Genomic DNA, 23,570 nt, shown 5'->3' on the forward strand with positions numbered 1-23,570 from the left:
ACCAGAGAAGAAACAGAAGACCTCAACCAACCAATCATAAGCAAAGAAATCCAATCAGTCATCAAAAAGCTTCCCAAAAATAAATGCCCAGGGCCAGATGGCTTCACAGGGGAATTCTACCAAACTTTCCAAAAAGAATTGACACCAATCTTACTTAAACTCTTTCAAAACATTGAAGAAAATGGAACACTACCTATCTACTTTTATGAAGCTCACATCAATGTAATACCAAAAACAGGCAAAGATGCTACAAAAAAGGAAAACTACCAGCCAATCTCCCTAATGAACATAGATGCAAAAATCCCCAACAAAATACTTACAAATTGAATCCAAAGACACATTAAAAAAATCATACACCATGACTAAGTGGGGTTCATTACAGGCATGCAAGGATGGTTCAACATAAGAAAATCAATCAATGTGTTACAACACATTAACAAATCAAAAGGGAAAAATCAAATGATCATCTCAATAGATGCTGTAAAAGCATTTGACAAAATCCAACATCTGTTTTTGATAAAAACACTTCAAAAGGTAGGATTTGTAGGAAACTTCCTCAATATGATAAAGAGCATATATGAAAAACCCACAGCCAGCATAGTGCTCAATGGTGAGAGACTGAAAGCCTTCCCTCTAAGATCAGGAACAAGACAAGGATGTCCACTATCACCACTGTTATTCAACATTGTGCTAGAAGTGCTAGCTAAGGCAATCTGGCAAGACAAAGAAATAAAAGGCATCCAAATTGGAAAGGAAGAAGTAAAACTGTCATTGTTTGCAGATGATATGATCTGATATCTGGAAAACCCTGAGAAATTGACGATACAGCTACTAGAGCTAATAAACAAATTTAGCAAAGTAGCAGGATACAAGATTAATGCACATAAGTCAGTAATGTTTCTATATGCTAGAAGTGAACAAACTGAAGAGACACTCAAGAAAAAGATACCATTTTCAATAGCAACTAAAAAAATCAAGTACCTAGGAATAAACTTAACCAGAGATGTAAAAGACCTATACAAAGAAAACTACATAACTCTACTAAAAGAAATAGAAGGGGACCTTAAAAGATGGAAAAATATTCCATGTTCATGGATAGGAAGGCTAAATGTCATTAAGATGTCAATTCTACCCAAACTCATCTACAGATTCAATGCAATCCCAATCAATATTCCAAAAACCTACTTTGCAGACTTGGAAAAGCTAGTAATCAAAGTTATTTGGAAAGGGAAGATGCCTTGAATTGCTAAAGACACTCTAAAAAAGAAAAACCAAGTGGAAGGACTTACACTCCCTGACTTTGAAGCTTATTATAAAGCCACAGTAGTGAAAACAGCATGGTACTGGCACAAAGATAGACATATTGATCAATGGAATTGAATTGAGAATTCGGAGATAGACCCCCAGATCTATGGCCGACTGATCTTTGAAAAGGCCCCCAAAGCCACTAAACTGGGTCATAATGGTCTTTTCAACAAATGGGGCTGGGAGAGTTGGATATCCATTTCCAAAAGAATGAAAGAGGACCCCTACCTCACACCCTACACAAAAATTAACTCAAAATGGACCAAAGTTCTCAATATAAAAGAAAGTACCCTAAAACTCCTAGAAGATAATGTAGGGAAACATCTTCAAGACCTTGTATTAAGTGGCCACTTCCTAGACTTTACACCCAAACACAAGCAACAAAAGAAAAAATAGATAAATGGGAACTCCTCAGGCTTAGAAGTTTCTTTACCTCAAAGGAATTTCTCAAAAAGGTAAAGAGGCAGCCAACTCAATGGGAAAAAATTTTTGGAAACCATGTATCTGACAAAAGACTGATACCTTGCATATATAAAGAAATCCTACAACTCATTGACAATAGTATAGACAGCTCAATTATAAAATGGGCAAAAGATATGAAAAAACAGTTCCCTGAAGAGAAAATACAAATGGCCAAGAAACACATGAAAAAATATTCAGCTTCACTTGCTATTAGAGAGATGCAATTTAAGACCACAATGAGATACCATCTCACACCAATTAGAATGGCTGCCATTAAACAAACAGGAAGCTACAACTGCTGGAGGGGATGTGGAGAAATTGGAACTCTTATTCATTGCTGGTGGGACTGTATAATGGTTCAGCCACTCTGGAAGTGAGTCTGGCAGTTCCTTAGAAAACTAGATATAGAGTTACCCTTCAATGCAGTGATTGCACTTCTCGGTATATACCCAGAAGATTAGAAAGCAGTGACACAAACAGATATCTGCATGCCAATGTTCATAGCAGCATTATTCACAATTGCCAAGAGATGGAAACAACCCAAATGTCCTTCAACAGATGAGTGGATAAATAAAATGTGGTATATACACACAATGAATACTACGCAGCAGTAAGAAGGAACAATGTCGTGAAACATATGACAACATGGATGAACCCTGAAGACATAATGCTGAGCAAAATAAGCCAGGCACAAAAAGAGAAATATTATATGCTACCACTAATGTGAACATTGAAAAATGTAAAACAAATGGTTTATAATGTAGAATGTAGGGGAGCTAGTGATAGAGAGCAATTAAGGAAGGGGGAACGATAATCCAATAAGAACAGATAAGCTATCATGGGTAAATTTAATGTTCTGTGAATGCCCAGGAATAACTATGGTCTGTTAATTTCTGATGGGTATAGTAGGAACAAGTTCACAGAAACGTTGCTATATTAGGTAACTTTCTTGGGGTAGAGTAGGAACATGTTGGAAGTAAAGTAGTTATCTTAGGTTAGTTGTCTTTTTCTTACTCCTTGTTATGGTCTCTTTGAAATGTTCTTTTATTGTATGTTTTTTTAAATTTTTTAAATTTTTTTTAATTTTTTATACAGTTGATTTAAAAAATTTTTTTAAAAAGTAATAACATAATTTCTAGAGGTGAAACTACAAAAACTGAAGTTATGATTCCAGGGTGGTAGACTATTTTCCAACCAATGCAATTGCTCTGTAGAGACTAGATTAAAAATAACTCAAATACTCTTCCTTCTTATGAGAACCAGCCTTTGCACAAGTGTCTCAGCTGAAATAGCACTTTGGAACTTGGTTCTTCCTGGAAAATCAAATAAACAGCCAGATCTTCAGTCTGATCATACTTGAGATAAAGAAACAAATTTTAAATGTGAACAGATGTGTCTAATTAAAAAAACGTTTATGAACAAAGGTTATCATAGATTTTAGAATGATTAGTCTACATTCCTCAAATTTTTTAGATGTGTGGCCAATGCTAGTCTACACAACTTCCAGGTCTAGCAGAAAAATAAGTGCAGCACATGCTGCAAAGTCCAAAATCTTGTTCAAAACAAAAGTTCAAGAAATAATGGTTCCTTGCTGAGGCCTTTCTATTCTGGAACCATCAGTTATGAATGTTTAAGAAAAAAATTATTAGAGGTTTGTCTGGTTTGCTAATGCTGCCCATTATACAAAATACCAGAAATGGATTTGCTTTTATAAAGGGGGGTTGTTTGGTTACAAAGTTACAGTCTTAAGGCCATAAAAATGTCCAAGCTATGGTGTCAACAAGTACACCTTCACCATACCAATGGTGTCCAGAAAACTTCTGTTAGCTGGGAAGACACTTGGCTGGTGTCTGCTTGCTCCCAGGTTGCGTTCAAAATGGCATTCTCCAAAATGTTGCTCTTGGGGCATTTTGTCCTCTCTTAGCTGCAGCTGCTCTCCAAAATGTCACTCACGGCTGTACTGTGTTCCTTCTGTTTGCCAGCTCATTTATATGGCTCCAGGGATTTAATTCAGACCCACCCTGAGTGGGTGAGGTAACACCTCCATGGAAATAATCCAATGAAAGGTCTTGCCCACAGTTGATTGAGTCACATCTCCATGAAAACACTCAATCAGTAGGTTCCAACCTAATCAACACTAATACATCTGCCCCCACAAAATTGCATCAAAGATAATGGCATTTTGGGGGCCATAATACAGCCAAACTGGCACAGAGGTCTATCAAGAACTGTAAGGTTTTAATGAACATTCCTTACATAATTGTGTCTTAGCTTAATAAAAATGTGAATTGTTTGGAAAGTAGTCAAACTTCATTTCTTTAAAACAATTTTGTTATTCAGAACTTTAATTCATTTAGTGGACTTTTTCTCCAAAAAATAGTCCAGAATTTATGAGGCTGTACATGTAATAACATACTGATCCAGTATATTAATGGACAAATATTTTTGGGCACCTATTACACACCAAGAATTATGCTAGCACCTAAGAAAACATGGGAGTGAATAAATCAGGATGTGGGGGTCATGTTGGAAGAGACTGATACATACTTGATTAGCTTCAATGCATCATGAATGTGCTATAATAATGGATGAACAAAATGCTAATAGATAGAAAGGCACAGTGATTACTTTAGCTGGGTGGTAGGGGAGGTTAGAAAGAGTTCCATACAGAGCATCTGTTTTAGGTAAGTTTTGAAGGATGACTAGGAGTTCTCCAGTTGGACAGAAGGGGTAAGGGCATTTCAGATAGAAGGAATACCATTGTCTTGCGAAAGCGTATGGCCCTTAGAAAACGAACTTTTTTTTATTTGTTCCATCACGTTCTTCAGCATGCAACTTAGTATTGTAACAATGTAAAAGACATGGCCCTTATATTCAGGTTCTGCAAAATCACAGCAAAATGAATTCAAGGCAATAGAAAAGCAAATGCTTGCTTGTTTTTACAAATGATGAATGTAATAAAAATTAAAATCAGTTGAGATTGGGTCTCCCTTCCTCCAGCACTCCATTGTAACTTCTGTTTGGCCTAGAAATGTGTGCCTTCATGGGTCCTTCCTCTGTAAAAACATACTAAAAATTTTACTTTGTGACTGTGTTGATAAAAAGACAAATATGTTCATATTATATATTAAAATATTTTCTTTGACCTTAAAGTTCGGTTTTTCATTCTGATTTTAAAGGAAGTTAAAACATTTCTGTGAGACCTAAAGGTTTTGTGGACCCTACACACTGTAGCTACTGTTGCCTAATGGATAAGGCACTTCGGGGAATCCCTTCCCATATTCCAATATGCATTTTGTTTTCAGAAGATTCTTCTAAAATTTCTCCTTTCATTGGATCACAGGGAACCTACCAGGGCAAGCCATCATTCACTGTAGTAATTTCCAGATCTTCTGTCTACAATTCAAAGCTTCACTAAATCTTGTTTAGTCTGGCACCTCAACTTGACTTCCCCAAATGCTCCTTCCACTTCCATCATGCCAGTCTCTCTAGTCCACTGCTGTGAAATAGAATAACCTAGGCAGTTATTATTATTATTTTTTTAAATCTTGAATCTAAAACCGATAATCACAACCTCTGGGTGTGGAACTCAGAGATGTCAGTATTTTAAAGCTCCTCAGGTGATTCTAATTTGCAGCCAAGTTTGAGAACCAGTGCTCTAGGCAACAAAAACGATAATCATTCTGTTCTAAGTGCTGTGAAACACAAGGTGCATATACATACACAAGTATCCCATTGCACTATAGTAACTTGTCTATGCATGAACCTCTCCATGGACATAAAACTCCAGACATCATTTCTCACTCATTTTTTTTTTTGACCTACCACCTAATTCAATGACGAGCACCTAATAGAGATTCAATGAATGCTTTTATTGAATGAGTAAGAAGATGAATGGATTGCCACACGTTCCTAAACTTTTACTTTCCTCCCTTTTCACCTCCATTGTCTCACCCTATGGTTCTTAACCATGCCTGTAAATTAAAATCAACTAGGGAACTTTGTAAATACAATACTTGCACTCTACCCCAGACCAATTAAATTAGAATTTCTGAGGGTGGGGCCAAGGTAGTTTTAAAAGATCCTCAGGCACTTCTAATGCACAGAGTAGAGAATCATTGACTAGTTTTTCCTCACTTTTTAAGACCCTCTTCAAAGTCCAACTTTTTCAGGAAAATTTTTCTGATACTCTCCCACATGTATCTCTCAATTGCTTAAAATTTGGTTGTTCTTAAGATTGCAATTTGTAATTTCTTTCTTATTATTTTCTTGTTTCATCCATGTGCACATTTTCTCTCTGCAACTTGCATTTGAGGGCAAGAGTCAAAGCTTTATATTGTTTTGCTTTCCTCAGTGACATGAGAACAGGGCTAGGCCTAGATTTCAATACTTAGTGATTAAGGCAACCATATGAATTTTATGTTCAAATATGTTTCTTGAGCCAGATATGACACATAGTATTCAGTAGACCTTAGGTGATAAATTCCCTGCAATTTTTAATGTAATTGGGTTGAGCCAGTTAATTTTCTCAACCAGACCCTAATTTTAAAGCTTTGATCCAAACTGGAATTTGAATTTGACACCACATAGATTGCCAGCTCCCTAAAAGGCATAATTTGTACTACTTATCAAATGAGGATCAATAGACTAATTTCAGTTTATGAAAGAACTAGATAAGAAGATTCAAAATTCTCACCCAGGTGCTGCTAGGCAGCAGCAGTGTTGCTGCCCTATATTTCTTTTTTTATTCAATTTTATTGAGATATATCCACATACCATGTAGTCATACAAAGTGTACATTCAATTGTTCACACCAATTGAATGTGTGCATTCATCACCAAAATTAATTTGTAATCATTTTCATTACCAGACACACAAAAACAGTAAGAATAAAAATTAAAGTGAAAAAGAACAATTAAAGTAAAAAAGATCACTGGGTGCCTTTTTTTTTTTTTTTTTTTTTTTTTTTTTTTTGCCCCCATTTTTCTACTCATCCATCCAAACACTTAACAAAGCAGAGTGTGGTCCATATGGCTTTCCCTATCACATTGTCACCCCTCATAAGCTACATTTTTATATGATCATCTTCAAGATTCAAGGGTTCTGGGTTGTAGATTGATAGTTTCAAGTATTTACTGTTAGCTATTCCAATTCATTAGAATCTAAAAAGGTTGTCTATATTGTGCATAAGAGTGCCCACCAGAGTGACCTCTTGGCTCCTTTTGGAATCTCTCTGCCACTGAAGCTTATTTCATTTCCTTTCACATCCTCCTTTTGGTCAAGAAGATGTTCTCCATCCCACGATGCCGGGTCTAGATTCCTCCCCGGGAGTCATATTCCAAGTTGCCAGGGAGATTCACTCCCCTGGGTGTCTGATCCCACGTAGGGGGGAGGGCAGTGATTTCACCTGCCAAGTTGGCTTAGCTGGAGAGAGAGTGATGCCCTATATTTCTAACCTTTAACTGATATTTTCCCAGGGGAAGAAAAGGTGGTGTAAGAAGTCGAGAGGCACCTATTAGCACTCACCTTGGTCATGTGAACACCTGATTATTGTCATAGCCAGATCAGAGAATACCATAAAGCTTATTAAAAATGCTAATTATTTTATTAGTCATCATTACTGTACTGTTGAGTGATGAATTTGGTAACTTAACAGTTAATGGACATACATTTATTAATGTCTGTGAACAATTTTAGTGCAGTATTTTATGTACATATTTTAGGTCTACATTTTGCTGGACCCTGCTGTTTTGGAATTTCAATCTCCAGTTTTTAAATTAGAAATAAATCTCTAACAAGTAAGTGATTAGCTAGCCAGCAAAAATGCATGTGCTTCATTTATATTGGACAGGCAAAACATAGGTGAGATGACTATAAAGACTCGGTCAATCTAGAGCTAGACAATATTTAATACTTGAGGGAAAAAATACACACTCAAAATTGCACAATGCTGATGCAAAATCTGTATTAATTAGCAATTAGCATTCAAAAGTTTTGCGGACCTAAAACTCATGTTAAATAAAACCAGAAATGATGACTCTTTAGAGTAAGTTCTTATCAAGCCTAAAAAAGATATAATCTTTCAAGAAGAGTTTCATGATCCATTTATTTATGAGGAAGATATCCGTTTTCCATCAGTAAGTGCTGTTATAAAGTTAGTTTAATCATGGTAAGGACAAATTCTAGGAAGTAGATGGTGAACATCTGCTTGGAAAGAAAAAACCTACGAAGTATTAAATATTTGTAAAACACTCAAACCCACACAGAAATGCACAAACACACCCAAAGGAAGGATTTTTGTTTATATTTTGAGATCCAAATAAAGAATTGAATATGTAATAAGAAGCCCAACTTAGCTGTAAGTGGGCAAAAGTGATTGAACGGAAATACCAACTCAAATGCCTTCAATTAAGTTAAATATTTAGAATCCATGTCTTTCCAAACTCACAGTTTTGATATACCAAAGGAAATAATGAAAACACAGAAGTATCTACTGAGTCATTTGTTTGTCTTCTTGAAAGAGACTGACAATGAATTTTTTCTTCATGACTGACACAATTTAGTTGTTTTTCAATTGGAATTGGGCTTGTAAGTGTTAAGTGGCAAAAGTAGTCAAAAAAGATGAAAAGCCAATGTATTCATCCTTCTCCAGGTAAATCAAGAATAAGACTAACGGGGACTCGGGCAAGATGGTGGCATAGAGAGGAGTGGAAGCTAAGTAGTCCCCCTGGAACAACTACAAAAAACCAGAAACAACTAGTAAATAATCCAGAATAACTGCAGGGGGACAAACGAGACCTTCCATTCATCATACACCAACCTGAATTGGGAGGAATGCCCGAGAACACAGCATAAAATCTGTAAGTAAAACCTGAGGAACCAGGTCGGGAGACCTCCTCCCCCATAGCCCGAGCTGCAGAGCCGCGTGGTGCCACAGAGAAACTCTCTCCCAGCAAGCGAATACAGCTCAGCTGAGCTCCAACTGGTGTTTTAAATAGCGAGTGTGAACTGCTCACTACAGGTACGCAGCCCCAAAAAACAGACAGAGGCTTTGGGTGATGACTGACCTGGGAGAGCCGGAGGGTTGCCTTGGATTGGGTCTGAAGGGGACTATCTGTTTCTTTTTCGGCTCAGTGGAGAAAGCCCCAGTCATTTTCAGTTTCCAGGGCTGTGAAGCGGAGAAGGGTGGAGACAGCACAAGCAGAGAGCGAGACCATTGAAATGCTAATGACCTCCACCTGGGGGCTCTGTCTTCTCTAGGAGGAAAGGGGTGGGGCCCTTTCCATTCAGAACCAGACCCCAGAGCCTGGGGGAACACGGCCACACCTCCTCACACCAGTCAAGAATTATAGGCTAACAGGCGTCACCTGCTGGGCAGAAAAGCACAGTGACCTGAGGCATCAAAGGGTGGAGCAATTTTCTAAGACACACCCGCAGGGAAACCAGATACTGAATATTTCTTCCCTGTGGGACCTGAGCCTGTTCTGGTCTGGGAAAACCTGATTTGGATAACCAAGGAAACCATGCCTAGACATCAGAAAATTACAACCTACACTAAGAAAAACAAAGTTATGGCCCAGTCAAAGGAACAAACGTACACTTCAACTGAGATACAGGAATTTAAACAACTAATGCTAAATCAATTCAAAAAGTTTAGAGAAGATATTGCAAAAGAGATAGAGGCTGTAAAGGAAGCACTGGACATGTATACAGCAGAAATCAAAAGTTCAAAAAACCTACTAGTAGAATCTATGGAAATGAAAGGCACAACACAAGAGATGAAAGACACAATGGAAACATACAACAGCAGATCTCAAGAGGCAGAAGAAAACACGCAGGAACTGGAGAACAAAACACCTGAAAGCCTACACGCAAAGGAGCAGATGGAGAATAGAATGAAAAAATATGAGCAACGTCTCCGGGAACTCAAGGATGAAACAAAATACAATAATGTACGTATCATTGGTGTCCCAGAAGGAGAAGAGAAGGGAAAGGGGGCAGAAGCAATAATAGAGGAAATAATTAATGAAAATTTCCCATCTCTTATGAAAGACATAAAATTACAGATCCAAGAAGCGCAGCATACTCCAAACAGAAGAGATATGAATAGGCCTACGCCAAGACACTTAATAATCAGATTATCAAATGTCAAAGACAAAGAGAGAATCCTGAAAGCAGCAAGAGAAAAGCGATCCATTACATACAAAGGAAGCTTAATAAGACTATGTGCGGATCTCTCAGCAGAAACCATGGAGGCAAGAAGGAAGTGGTGTGATATATTTAAGATACTGAAAGAGAAAAACCACCAACCAAGAATCCTGTATCCAGCAAAGCTGTCCTTCAAATATGAGGGAGAGCTCAAAATATTTTCTGACAAACAGACAATGAGAGACTTTGTGAACAAGACACCTGCCCTACAGGAAATACTAAAGGGAGCACTACAGGGTGATAGAAGACAGGAGTGTGTGGTTTGGAACACAATTTTGGGAGATGGTAGCACAACAATGTAAGTACACTGAACAAAGGTAACTATGAATACAGTTGAGAGAGGAAGATAGGGAGCATGTGAGACACCGCAAGAAAGGAGGAAAGATAAAGACTGGGACTGTGTAACTTGGTGAAATCTAGAGTGTTCAACAATTGTGATAAAATGTAAAAATATGTTCTTTTACGAGGGAGAGCAAGCAAATGTCAACCTTGCAAGGTGTTAAAAATGGGGAGGCATTGGGGGAGGGATACAATCAGCATAAACTAGAGACTGTAACTAATAGAATCATTGTATTATGCTTCCTTTAATGTAACAAAGGTGATATACCAAGGTGAATGCAGATAAGAGGAGGGGATAGGGGAGGCATGTTAGACACTTGACATTGGTGGTATTGTCTGATTCTTTATTCTACTTTGATTTAAGGTTATTTTTCCTTTTGCTGCTTCCTAGCTGTCATTTTTTTGTTTCCTCTTTCTTTTGCATCTCTACCTTCTTTGACTCTCCCTCCTGCCTTGTGGAAGAAATGTAGATGCTCTTGCTTAGTATGAGCAGAATGTTCAATTAGGATGAACTTAAATGTTTGGAAATGAACAGGGGTGTTGGTAGCAAGATGTGAGAATAACTAACAGCGCCGAATGGTGTGTGAATGAGGTGGAAAGGGGAAGCTCAGAGTCATATATGTCACCAGAAGGAAAGTTGGAGGTCAAAAGATGGGAATGTATAAAACTGAATCCTATGGTGGGCAATGTCCATGATCAACTGTACAAATACTAGAAATCGCTTCCATGAACCAGAACAAATGTATGACAATACAATTAGAAGTTAATAATAGAGGGGCATATAGGGAAGAACTATATACCTATTACAAACTATATACTACAGTTAGTAGTATTTCAACATTTTTTCATAAACAGTAACAAACATACTATATCAATACTAGGAGTCAACAATTGAGGGGGGTTGGTTAGGGATAGGGGAGGTTTAGAGTTTCCTTTTCTTTTTTTCTTTTTTCATCTTTCACTTTATTTCTTGTCTGGAGTAATGAAAAGTTTCTAAAAATTGAACAAAAATTAAGTGTGATGGATGCACAGCTGTTATGAGGGTACCCAGGGGCAAGTGATTATACACTTTGGATCTTTGGATAATTGTATGGTATCTGAACAATCTCAATAAAAATGAAAAAAAAAAAAAAAAAAGAATAAGACTAATGTATGTTTTACATTTTAAGAGCATTTTAATATATGCTGTTTTTTTATTTCCTTGTAGTGTAGTGTAGGGTTTGTATTGTTTTCCCTGTTTTATAGATGAGGAAAACGAGACTCAGAAAATTTAAATGGCTTCCCCAAGTTTCCACAGTTAGTACATTTTAGAATCTCTATATTTAAACTCAGTGGCAATCAATGTTCTCATCTGTTGTGTATACAGCTGCTTTATTACAGAGAAATGAAGGTACACATTTTGTTTTTTTTATAATAAGAGACACAATACTATTTGACTTTCATATCAAAGTCTGGCCACTTATATTGTCACTACCTCTGGCTTCTGAAATATCTTGTGATGAGCAAAGAGTTTCACCAAGATTCTGAAACACTTTGAAATGTTTGGAAACTACTGGCTGCCTGAGGTCCCTCATGAGATAATTGCTATAGTGTTTCCTAAATTAATGTCTGGGAAACCTAAGTAGCTGAAAACAAAGCCCATTCACTTTTAGTGTCAACTAGTCTCCAATCTCAAGAACTTGCATAAAACTGGCAGTATTTCTACAAAAAGTGGTTTTTAATTAAGTGTTGGTCCCTAACATCGTGGTGGTTGTTAATGTTAATAAACTTCCTACAAGGGAAGTAGAAGTGGAAAGTTTTATTTGTCAAACATTTTATCACTCTACTTGGCTAGCATGGACAATTACCCCAGTTTCCTGAGGCACATATTTCCTGAGTGTTTAGCAGTTAATGAATATAAATAGTAGCACACTAGCAATTTTCAAAACTATAAATAATTGTCCCTCTGAAAACTCCTGCTAATGGAAAAAAATTATAAAGATTTGACCTAGCAAAAAAAAAAAAAAGTTATTTATTAACTCAGGCCAAAATTGAGATTCAAAAACTTACTAATATGTACCATCCTAGGACACTGTAAATGTATTTGATGGGACTTTGTAAATGTCAGTTTTATGCATCTGTTTCCCTTTCCAACCTATAGTATTTACAGATTATATATGATATAATTCCCTATAAAATAGGCTAAGTGCTCATTAATGATCAGTGAATTTGGTCAGGTTTGATATTTCTATAATAATGTTTTACTACTTTTTTAATTAAAAATATTTCATTAAGAATACAGGTTCATGTAGCAAAATAAACAAAGCAGAATTGAATAAAGAAAAAGCTAATAATTTCTCCTTCTCTCTCCATCAATATATGTAGCCATTGGTTTTAACACTCTACTTTAGGGATTAAAATATCAGAGAGATCTTAAAATAATAATTATTATAGCTTATTAGTTCAAGATTTTATGATTGTTTCAAATAGTTCCTAGAGAAAGGGCAGTGATCAATTAAATAAACAAAACCTGAGATGACAGTAATGCTAGTACTTATAGCAGTTTCTAATTTGCTTATTATTGAAGAATATCTGCTGAGATATTTTTATCAGGTTCTTATATTATCATACACCAGAAAACAGACTTTTAAATTAAGGTTTCCATAGAAACAGGGTTGTAAAAAGATATAAAAATTTCATAAATATCCCTACAGTTGTAGAAGACATCACGCTAGCTATTTAGTAGGGGTTTTTTTTCCACACAATCTTTTTTTGTTTTAGAAAAGCTTTAGATTTATGTAAAGTTACAAAAATAGTGCAGAGAGTTCCCAGATACCTCAGACCCAGTTTTCCCTACTGTTAACATCTGACATAACCATGGTACATTTGTCACAATTAAGAAACCAACATTGGTGCATATCTATTAACTAAATGCCAGCTTTGTTCAGATTTCACTAGTTTCTCCCTTATGTCCTTTCATTCCAGAATCCCATCTGGGGCCCACAATGCAATCTGTAGTCATGTTTCATTAGTCTTCTGTGGCCTGTGACGGCTTATCATCCTTCCCTGTTTTTTAATAATCTTGATGGTTTTGAGGAGTACTCATAAGGTGTTTTGTAGAATGTCCCTAATTTGGGGTTTGTCTGATGCTTTTCTCATTGTTATATTGGGGTTATGGGTTTTGGAGAAGAATACAACAAGGGTGATATGCCCTTCTCATCACATCCTTTCAGGGACACGTGCTATCAAAATGACATCACTGATGAAGTAAACCTTGATCACTTGTTTAAGATAGTGTTAGCCATTTTCTTCCCTCCAAAGTTAATTTTCTCTACTTTCCATACTCAGTTCTTTGGAAGCAAGTCATTAAGCACAGCCCACATTCAAGGGAAAAAAGGGAGGATTCAGTACCTTTTTGAAAAATGTATCAGAAATATTTGCCAAATTTTCCTGTAGCAAGCATAGGCAATAGAATCTCTGATTGTGAGGCTGGACTACATTTCCTCTAATTTGATGAAACATTTCTGTCATCCAACTCATATTTACTGATCACTTAGAATATATCAGGCATTCTTCTGGGCACAGGGAATAAGATAGTCATAGTAGTTATCTGCTTTTTTAAAGCAACAATCCTTGGGAAAAATGAAAGTTGGAGGACCACAGCAATAGACAATAAACAAGTAAACAAAGAAGTGAATGAGATAATTTTGATAAAGTTAAATACTCTAAAAATTACTCTACAGATAATAAAACAGGGAGATAGAAGCTGCTTTGTCTTGGGTGGTTTAAACTCTGATAAGAAGTTAGAAGTTCGGGCTGTTGTTGTGGGTGTTTTGATTGGTCTGTTTCTGGGTTTGTGGATGTTGCAGTGCCTGTCTCCTCCACTTGACTATGCTGTGGAACAAATCCTAGAGAAGAGAGGAGAGGAGTAGAGAAAGGGCTGTATAAGCAGTAAAACTCCTAAAGTGAATTTCACCTCATGCAAATCTCATGCAAATAGCACGATCAGAGATTTTATTCTCAAGCTAGAACCCCATTACAGAGATATTTAAGGAAGTCTGCAGGACTATAAAGTGGTAAAAATATTTTGTAAACAAGTGCCAATGCATCCAAATGAGTGTTTTCTGATAAATTAATCACCTAAGATATTAAACACTTAATAAAACGATACTACCACTATTCAAAATACCCAAAGAGGTTGGAAAATATTGAACAAACAATGGACTAACTTTATAGCCACCAAAATTACTACTGTGAAGGGTCCAACAGTCATTCAGATGAATAATTTCTGATAAATTGGTTTTTAAAAAATGAATCATCTTACTTTGTAGTCACTTTATAGCAGTGACTAAACAATTTTAGGGACCTTTTACTACGTTTTTTATGATTTGTCATTTACATTGTATAGTTAGGCTTAACCCAGTAGGAGTTTTATAGCTTTATTTTATATTAAATATTTATAATATTTATGAGATATTGGTGTAACTGCACAGCTATGTAATGTAAACCTCAATATGTTGAAGATGAGTTTTTAAGAGAGTAACTTAGTAAGGTGTTGACTATTACTAATATAAAATAACTAACATATAAAAGTTCAAATTTAGAGGTCTACCCTTGTCAATAGAAATAAATTTATCTAAACTGCTCTTCCACAAGTCTTATAAACAAAACCTGTAGTATTAGAGTAGTTTGCATTATTAATGACACCAGTTACTTTCCTTAAAATTAAAACTACTAAAATTACCATATAATCATGTAGCTATTAATATTCTTATGTAATTAGTAATTCAATTGCTGTTCCAGTTAGCCATACAGCCTTGTTTAGGAATATTTCCACCCTAAAGGGAAATATGAACAAAAATTCTATGAATTTTTACAAATGATAAGGAAACTAATTCATAACTATTCCAACAAAAACATATTCATATCAATATAAGCCTTGGCCAGTTTTTCAGATAGTAGATGTAGAATTGAGCCATGCACATTTCATACCTTTTGTTAGCAGCTCTTCCATGAAAACTTTAGGAAAAGTACAAGTTATACATCGATAAGGTATTGTTAAGGTGGGCAAGTCTGACTAATGACGGTTCTTCTTTATTTGCTTAGCTGGCTTTGGGCTGTTCTCCTGCCCCAGGTAACTGGCACACCTAAATATTCCATCAGAAGCTCATATGTATTGTCCTAACAAGCTTCTCTGAACTGGAAGTAAACCAATGAGGTCTTTGTCTTTGTCATCCAAGGATGTATCACTGATACTTGCTAGATGTGGCTACTCCCTGATACCCACCCTTATTTTCTTAACCTGTCAGGCATTAGATTTCTGGCATACATGACAGGCAATTCAATTAAATATCATTTGGCAAATATTGTCCTACTTTTTGCCAGATACTGTGTAAGGCACAATAGTGGTCATAGTCAGTCTTTGCCCTCAAGGCATATGTGGTTTAGAGGGTAAGATAATTAAAAGAGCAATTTCAAAACATTCAGGTAACTGTAAATTTATGGGTATGATATGGAGTTCACTGAAGGGTTCTTAATCCAGTCTTGAAGATCAGGAAAGAATTATAAGAGTAGGTAAAGTCTAAGCTGAGACCTTATGTAAAACAGAATTTAACATTGACTCCATGGTGATAAATCTAATGGTCAATTCTCTATCTTATTGACCTGTAAACAGACTTTCAGAGTTGTTTGCTGCCATGTCCCTAAAATGTTTTCATCACTTGGCTTCTAGAACATCACACTCTCCTGGCTTCCTACCTATCTATCTCACTCAATCTCTTTTGCTCCTAAGAATCTCAGGATTATGGAAGTGCTTCTGGGTTTGGTTCTTGGACTATTTCTCTTTTCTATCCACAGTCAATCCCTTGGTTATTCATTCTGTTTTATGATTCTATATTGCATTGATGTGCAAATGAGTTCCAAATTTTTATGTCCAGCTTGATTTTTCTCCCTGAATCCAGAATTGTTTAACTGAACAGCCTACTCAAACTTTCCACTTGGATTAGCAATAGACATGTCAAACTCAACATATTCCAAAAGCAAGCTTCTATTGGATTTTGTTCTCAGGTGTATTTAACAAATACTTATGCTGGGCCAGCCCCAGTGCTTGATAAAAGATAACTAATTTAATCCTCCTTATAACCCTCTAGTAGTTACCATTATTATCAACAATCCTATTTTACCTTTTACAGATGGGAAAAGGTCAGCACATACAGATTAAATAATTTAGTCAAGGCATAAGATAGCATGTTAGGGAGCTGGATTTTAACTCATGTTCATTTATGCTCAAAATCACTTTATTTTACTGCCTCTCCTTTCTGGTTATCTTACTGCTATCACAGTTTTAGACATCATTCCTCACACAACTCATTCAAGGGCTAGGAGGGTCTGCCAGTATTCCCCCAACCAAGTTCTCTTTGTGCATTTTTAGCCAGAACTAGTTTACATGTCCTCTCCTAAATGAATTACTGGTAATGGAAAATGACATAATCTTCTCTGAGTACAGTGTCACCTGATATTTGAAAAAAATTCTGGCTCTGTTAAAAAAGAAGTGGTATATGTTGGGGAAGAGATCCTATTATCACTGGAACCCGGGGAAGAATGTGCTCTAAAAAGAAAAGAATACTAAAAAAATAAACATTATGGAGAGGTTAAGATAAGGCTCAAAAGTTTTAACTTGCCTGAGTACAAGGAGATCACTGGTGACCTTTTTTGACAATAATTTCTGAAGGATTTGGGTGTAGATGACAGACTGGAATATTTTGATGAGTGGTCATTATATAGAAAGTGTGAAATTTCTCTTTCAAGTGGAGTAGAAAGGGAAAGAGGGAAGTACTTAAAAGGGGCTATGAAGTTGAGAGGAGTTTTCTTATTTTAGGTATACTTGAGTACACCTAAATGTTGATGGGAAGGAACCAGGAGGAGAATAGAAAAGTGAGGTCCCTGTGAAAGAAGAGGCTGGGATCTAAAGCACAGTGGAGGAAGTAAACAGCAGGTACCTTTCCATTGATATGAAGGAAAAAAAGGAAAAATGAAAAGATTGAAGAAAATCCGTAACTATAACTTTAGGATTTTGAGGTGGCTCCTATCTAGTGCCTATTCTTGCTTTCAGGTGGCAGTATACAAGGTGACATAACATTTCCTAGACTTGGTGCAGAAGATCAATATTGTGGAATCCTATTAAGACTAACTGTGAAAATACCCACAGCACTATAAGATTGATCCCAGTTGGATGGAGCACTTCAGCTCTCAGCAATTGCCTTACCACCAATAATTCCACAGACACATTCATTTAGAATTTAATGTAAAGATAAAAGCATTGCTATTGCCATTTTTTTTTGTATAATGTGTCATAAATTCCTGATTAGAATTTTTTTTAGAAACCATCTTTTCAAGGCACATTTAATTTAATATCAAGAGTGGAATACAAAATGCCTAAGTACAATGAAGGAACACATTCCCCCATTAACACCAATGACAGTGTTCTTTTAACGTGTGCCTGTTGAAAGAATGGGGATTCAATAAATTTCACTACTGAAAAATTAATGCAGTGAATCTCATCACAGCCAATATCCTTATACAATCTAGTTGTAAAATGAATACTTGTAATGCTTCAAACAGTTTAAATCTGTAGTTTGTACAACAAATATCTTCGTGTTTGTACAATCCTTGGTAAGATTATTTGCAGTTTTAACAGCCATTCAGAGAACAAACCGTTAGTTAAAATCACATCCATTTAAGATTCAATCAAGAAATATAGAGCCCCAAACTAAATGGTTAAATGTATGAACTACTTGTACTGACATCTATAATTTGATTCACTCGTAACTATTAAAAGTTGGTTCTTAACGAATAAAACCCTTTAAAGGCCAAATTCACCTCATTTGTGTTTTGACCTAGAAGCTCAAACAACAAGCATGAAGTCATGGTCTTATTGGCGGAACTGATACATGGCATCTCTAGGTCACTATGCTCAAGGTTAAGAGCAATGCATATTCCATTTTTACATTTTGCTGGAATTTTATATGTTCATGATTTAAAATCTCTAGATTTTCACTCCTCCAAACTGTCTGAAGACAGTGTGCCACAGACTTAAGATTTGTTTCTCCCTTCATTTTCTTCAAACAGAAACATTTCTCAAGTGTCTATGTGTTCTAGAAGGAGAATATTTGGAGATGGCACTTTTAGAATAGTCCAGGGCCATCAGGCTTCTGACGTAAAGGGAGAGGGATGAGAAAAAAGCTGACAAAACACAAGGTTCATCTGGTAAGTTTACATTAACCATTACAAGCTTGCCTGTATATGAATTTGGGTGTTTTTTGTTTTGTTTTGTTTTTTCTTTTTTTTTCCTCAAAAAGTCTGCATCTTGGTGTGAAAACAGTTCTTGGCTGTTCCACTGCAGCTTTTGTAGTGGATCTGGCAGGGAATTCTTGACTGGGGAATATGCTTTGTTTACCTATCAGGTGTAAACTTCCAGGCACTCAGTTCATTTTGGGCTTGTTCCAGTTTGTCTTTAGTCTGTTCCAGTTCACTTTTCATTTTCATCAACCATTGTTGATCTCAAGTTGGGCAACACTAGGCTGCTGCACGTGCTTCAGGTACTGCATTTGAGCAGCACACTCTTGAATCCCTTGTTCCTTGTTTACTACCCTCATTACAAGGATATTTACACTGCGTGCAGACTCTTACTGTTGTTTCAATGTTTCTTCAAATTCCCTTAAGCCTGTGTACTTGCCATCCAAAGCTTGCACATATACTTCATACTATTTCCATCTTAGAATTAACTCATCTCACGCCATAACTTTGAAGTCTGTTTCACTCAGTCCAACCTTTTGGGGAAGAGGTTCTTTGTTGGTCATCTGGAATCTGAGAAGTTGCCTCCCAAACGTGGCTGCGGTTACTGCCTGCCGCCCGGCCCATCCTAAAAGGAAAAGAGAAGTGAGTGGCGGCTCCCAGGCACAGGGCCCAGAGGCACCAGCGGAGGAGCTCACCCTTCTTAGCACAGCCGGGCCCCTTTCCTCGGGTCTGGGCACGCACCGCTGCATCGGACAGCAACGGTGGTGGGTGGTGGGTGGTGGGTGGTGGGTAGTGGGTGGAGGGTGGGAGGTGAGGGTGGGCAGGCGTGGAGGTCAAAGAGAATGATTAGATATTAGTCTCGTTAAAAGCAGGATTTCTTTCTTTGCCAGCTCCTAATACAGGACTATGCTAATAGCAAACAACCGATGACCAATTAGTGTCCACTAATGGATGATACTGATTAATTAATATAGTTTGGGGGTAAAAATATGACGGATTAAATAGCTTATTTATCACACATGAAGGAACACAGAAGAAATATCTGTGAATGACCTTTATATTTTTAAACATCACTTCTAAGTTTTCCACCTGAAGTCCAGATTTTTATAAACTGAATTTTACATGTGAATTTATGAATAAATCACTGCTGGCCAGTAGCCATAACACCTGTGAATGAATGAGATTCACATTCTAGACAAAACTAGGCAGAGTCAAAACTAGAAAAGGTATTCTAAAAATGATAGATCACCTGGGTGCAGCACATCTCTCTGAATCACTTAACAGTGCCCATCTGAATCATCATTGACCCAAAGTAGAAATAACCCTCTCTCTATATGTGGGATAGGTGGGAATGTGAGGATGGATGAAGCATAATAGTAAAATTTCTCTCCATTTAAAATTAATTATACTTCATAAAAATTAAATGGACAGTTAATTGAAGCAGGCCCTATCACATTCTGAGTTTAGTCTGACAGTTGAAGATGAAACCAATTGTTTGGTTTTACTGACAGGTATGACACCTCTGTCTTCCGAACAGGAAGGAGGAGTAACATTCATTCATTCACTTACTCATTCATTCATGCATCGTTGATTCAGCAACTTACTGAGCATCAATTTTACAGCAGGAACCAGGAATTCAGACAAATATGGACATGAACTTTGTCTTCAAGCACTTTATAATCCAGTTCAGTGGCTCACAGTTCAGTTATGAATGATTTTAACTGGGTGGTGGCTACCTAATTAGTAATTTCTACTTATAATATTCATTGCTCTGTGCTATGTATTTAACAAACTCTGCAAATTTTCTGGTCTTTTAATCTTTAAATAAGAGGTAGCTTTAACAAATAAATGTAGAATACAGATTTTTTTTTAAAGTGCTACTCTTTGAATGAGTACATGGCTAATAAAAAAATTTGCATTCCATTTCTTAAAAGAAATACATACACCACTGGAAATTGTGCACATGAATTATTTCTGATATGCAGCAAATCTCTTATAAATAAGATGCCTATTAAGCGGTAACAACATGCAAACAAAGGAAAGCGTAAGATGAATGCTCCTAGCAGACACAGAGATAAAAAACAATTGCATGTGGTCTTAATATTCTGGCCTGGAAATTTCTGGAAGATTTTTCTAAACCCTTTAAATATAAAGAAGAGCATCTCAATGAATTACTACATCTAAATAAATAAATTTATTTTGACAGTCTTGTTTTCTAAGTAAATTGATTAAATTGAGTAATTTTTGTACTTCTGAAATCCCAATAACGATTCATATTTTCTGTGGTTACTCTATTGTGCCTGTTCCCGAATTGCCTACGAATTTAGCAATCATTAAGGCAGGGTGATGCTGTTCCATTTATTGTTTTCACTTATTTACCTGAAAGTAAGACTACTGTACAACAATTTTAGCTTTCGATCTCATTTGTTTAAACATTATTACTGAGCATTAAATGTATGCAAGGCTCAGTATGTTAGTCAAATTTAAAGAGGAGTAAGAGATGACTTGTTTTCAACAAGCTTATAATTTAACACAGGCAATAAGATTTGCATCTAAATTGGCCATAAAACCAAATAGAATTCATGAGAAGTCATGAGAGAGATAAAATGCACAACCTGAGTTGAAGGAAGGGAGATATTTCTACTAAAGGTGAAGCAGGGAATAGAGAAGGCTTTGAAGGAGGTGGTAATCAGCTCATGCTTGAACTTAGTATTGGCAGAGGTGGATAAAGGACACCGAAGCTGAGGATAGAGCATGTTGGGAAAAGATGAAGTGCTTTACATTGGTAGAAGCACAGTTATAAGATTTGGACAATAGGCATGTGTCAAAAAATTGATTATACGGATACTAACTGATGGAATTTTCCTTCTGGAAAATAGAGGCTATATAATAAAAAAGAAAGGAGATTCTCCCAAATTCAATCAAAGAAAACGAATTGCGTTTAATGCCAAAAAGTTATTTGTTTTTTCACTTTCAAAGTTAATTGTTTTGGCATTAAAGAAACACATTGGCCGATAACAAATCCATCCCACTCTTCTTTTCATGCTACAAAGCAATAGTCCACTGTAAAGGGACTGTCATTAATCACCCAAAAGATGCTGCTTAAAGTGTGTTTGGGAGGGGCTATCAGGAGTCCTCCTGCTGTTGCCAGGAATATATTCATACTAAAATTATTTTAAATCATTGCAACAACTACATGATAGAACTTCTCTCAATGAGTCAATATATGAGTCATAGCAACTCATTTTATGATCAAGGTGTTTTTCACTGCATTTAAGTGAATATTTGCATCAACAGGGGATATTCCACACAGTGGTACATCCATGTAATGGCATATTGGTCTATTTAAAAGCAACTGAAAATTATGATTTAGAGCTATGCAATTTGACTTGGAGGGATTTCGGGGAAGTGCAATAGGTACCAAATGCTAATAGTAACCAACTTTTATTGCCTGTTTAGTATATGTTAGTGTTTTCCATGTATCATCTCATTTAATCCTTAACCAAATCCTAATGTTATCTCATTTTAAATGGGATTGAGGCACAAAGAGGTTAAGAAACTTGTCCAGGGTCACACAGATAGTAAGTGATAGAATAGTATTTGAATTTAAGCAGTCTGGCTCAAGATTCTAACCTCTTAACCATTATCCACTTCACTACTGTCTGTCCAATATTGGGTTGGGTTTGCTAAAATCTCTATGTATCTGGTCATCACATTTTCTTTATTCAGTGCCAAATACCAAAATAACAGCATTAAATATCAGGCAGTCAAATGGCTATTACCAAAGTGCTATGAATTGTTAATCCCATGAATATAAAATATCTGAATTACTATTTTTCCCCATTTAGCATCTTTTTTGGAGAGAGCTATAAAGAGTTTGTTAACTGTTATTTTGAACAAATGGGTTTAAAAAGGATACTATCTTAAAGAAACAGCATTTTATTTTCCCTTACTTACCCTGTTTGCTTTATATGGTTTGTTTTCTCCTTTTGCTCTATCCCATTGGTTGAAACCTCCAGCAGGTACTATAATTTCTCGGTTTACTCTTATAATAAGGGCCATTTTTACTACCTAGAATAGTTTTATTTTAGTAATGAATGTGTCCAGTACAGTGTAACTGACAAAATGCCAGAGGCATTTGAAGTTAAAACTTCTCCCTTCCCCCAGCTCCTGCCAAGCTTCAGGTTGATAGCCTGCAGGACTCAGTGTGGAAACAGAAAAGGGAACAGGGCTACTCCAATTCCTTTCTATTTCTCTGCCTTGAGTTTCTAGTTATCTTTATGCTGTTGATTTCTGTCTTAAGGGTGCTGTGGTCAGATTTACAATTCTGGAAATCTGTTGCAATTTGTTCATGGCTCACGATAAAGTAAAATTTTTTAGAGTTTCTCTATATACCAGAAAATAATATGCATTCTTAAACAATTAGATGCTGTGTGTTACATGACAATTAGGTTGAATTAAATCATCATTGTTTTAGATTCCTGGGCTGCTCAAGCAAATACCATGAAATGGGTCGAGTTAAACATCAGGAATTTATTTGCTCATGGTCTGAGGCTGGGAAAAATTCCAAATCAAGGCATCATCAAGGTGATGCTTTCTTCCCAAAGACTATGGCATTCTGGGACTGACTGCTGACAGTGTTTGGTCCTTAGCTTGTCACATGGCAAAGCACATGGTAGCATCTACTTATCTCTCCCTTCTTTTCTGGGTTCCCTTGATGTTCAGCTTCTTGCTTCTTGGGGCTTTCTTTCTCTGTGTCTGAATTTCATTCTGCTTATAAGGGCTCCAGTAATAGGATTAAGACCCATTCTGATTGGGCTGAGCCACATCTTAATTACAGTAACCTCATCAAAAAGTCCTGCTTATAAAGGTTTCACATCCAAAGGAATAGATTTTAAGAGCATGTTTTTTTTCTGGGAAAAACACAGCTTCAAACCACAACAATCATGTTGTTCAAACCTTCAATATCCTTTCCACCTACT

General features: G+C 36.4%; 1 pseudogene; it reads right to left on the reverse strand.

The window, feature by feature from the left end:
- Positions 1–18,744: 18,744 nt before the first annotated feature.
- On the reverse strand, positions 18,745–19,151 carry LOC119516340 (annotated as a pseudogene).
- Positions 19,152–23,570: the final 4,419 nt, after the last annotated feature.

This window comes from Choloepus didactylus, chromosome 2 (genome assembly GCF_015220235.1).
Source record: "Choloepus didactylus isolate mChoDid1 chromosome 2, mChoDid1.pri, whole genome shotgun sequence".
In the NCBI taxonomy this organism is placed as follows: Eukaryota; Metazoa; Chordata; class Mammalia; order Pilosa; family Megalonychidae; genus Choloepus; species Choloepus didactylus.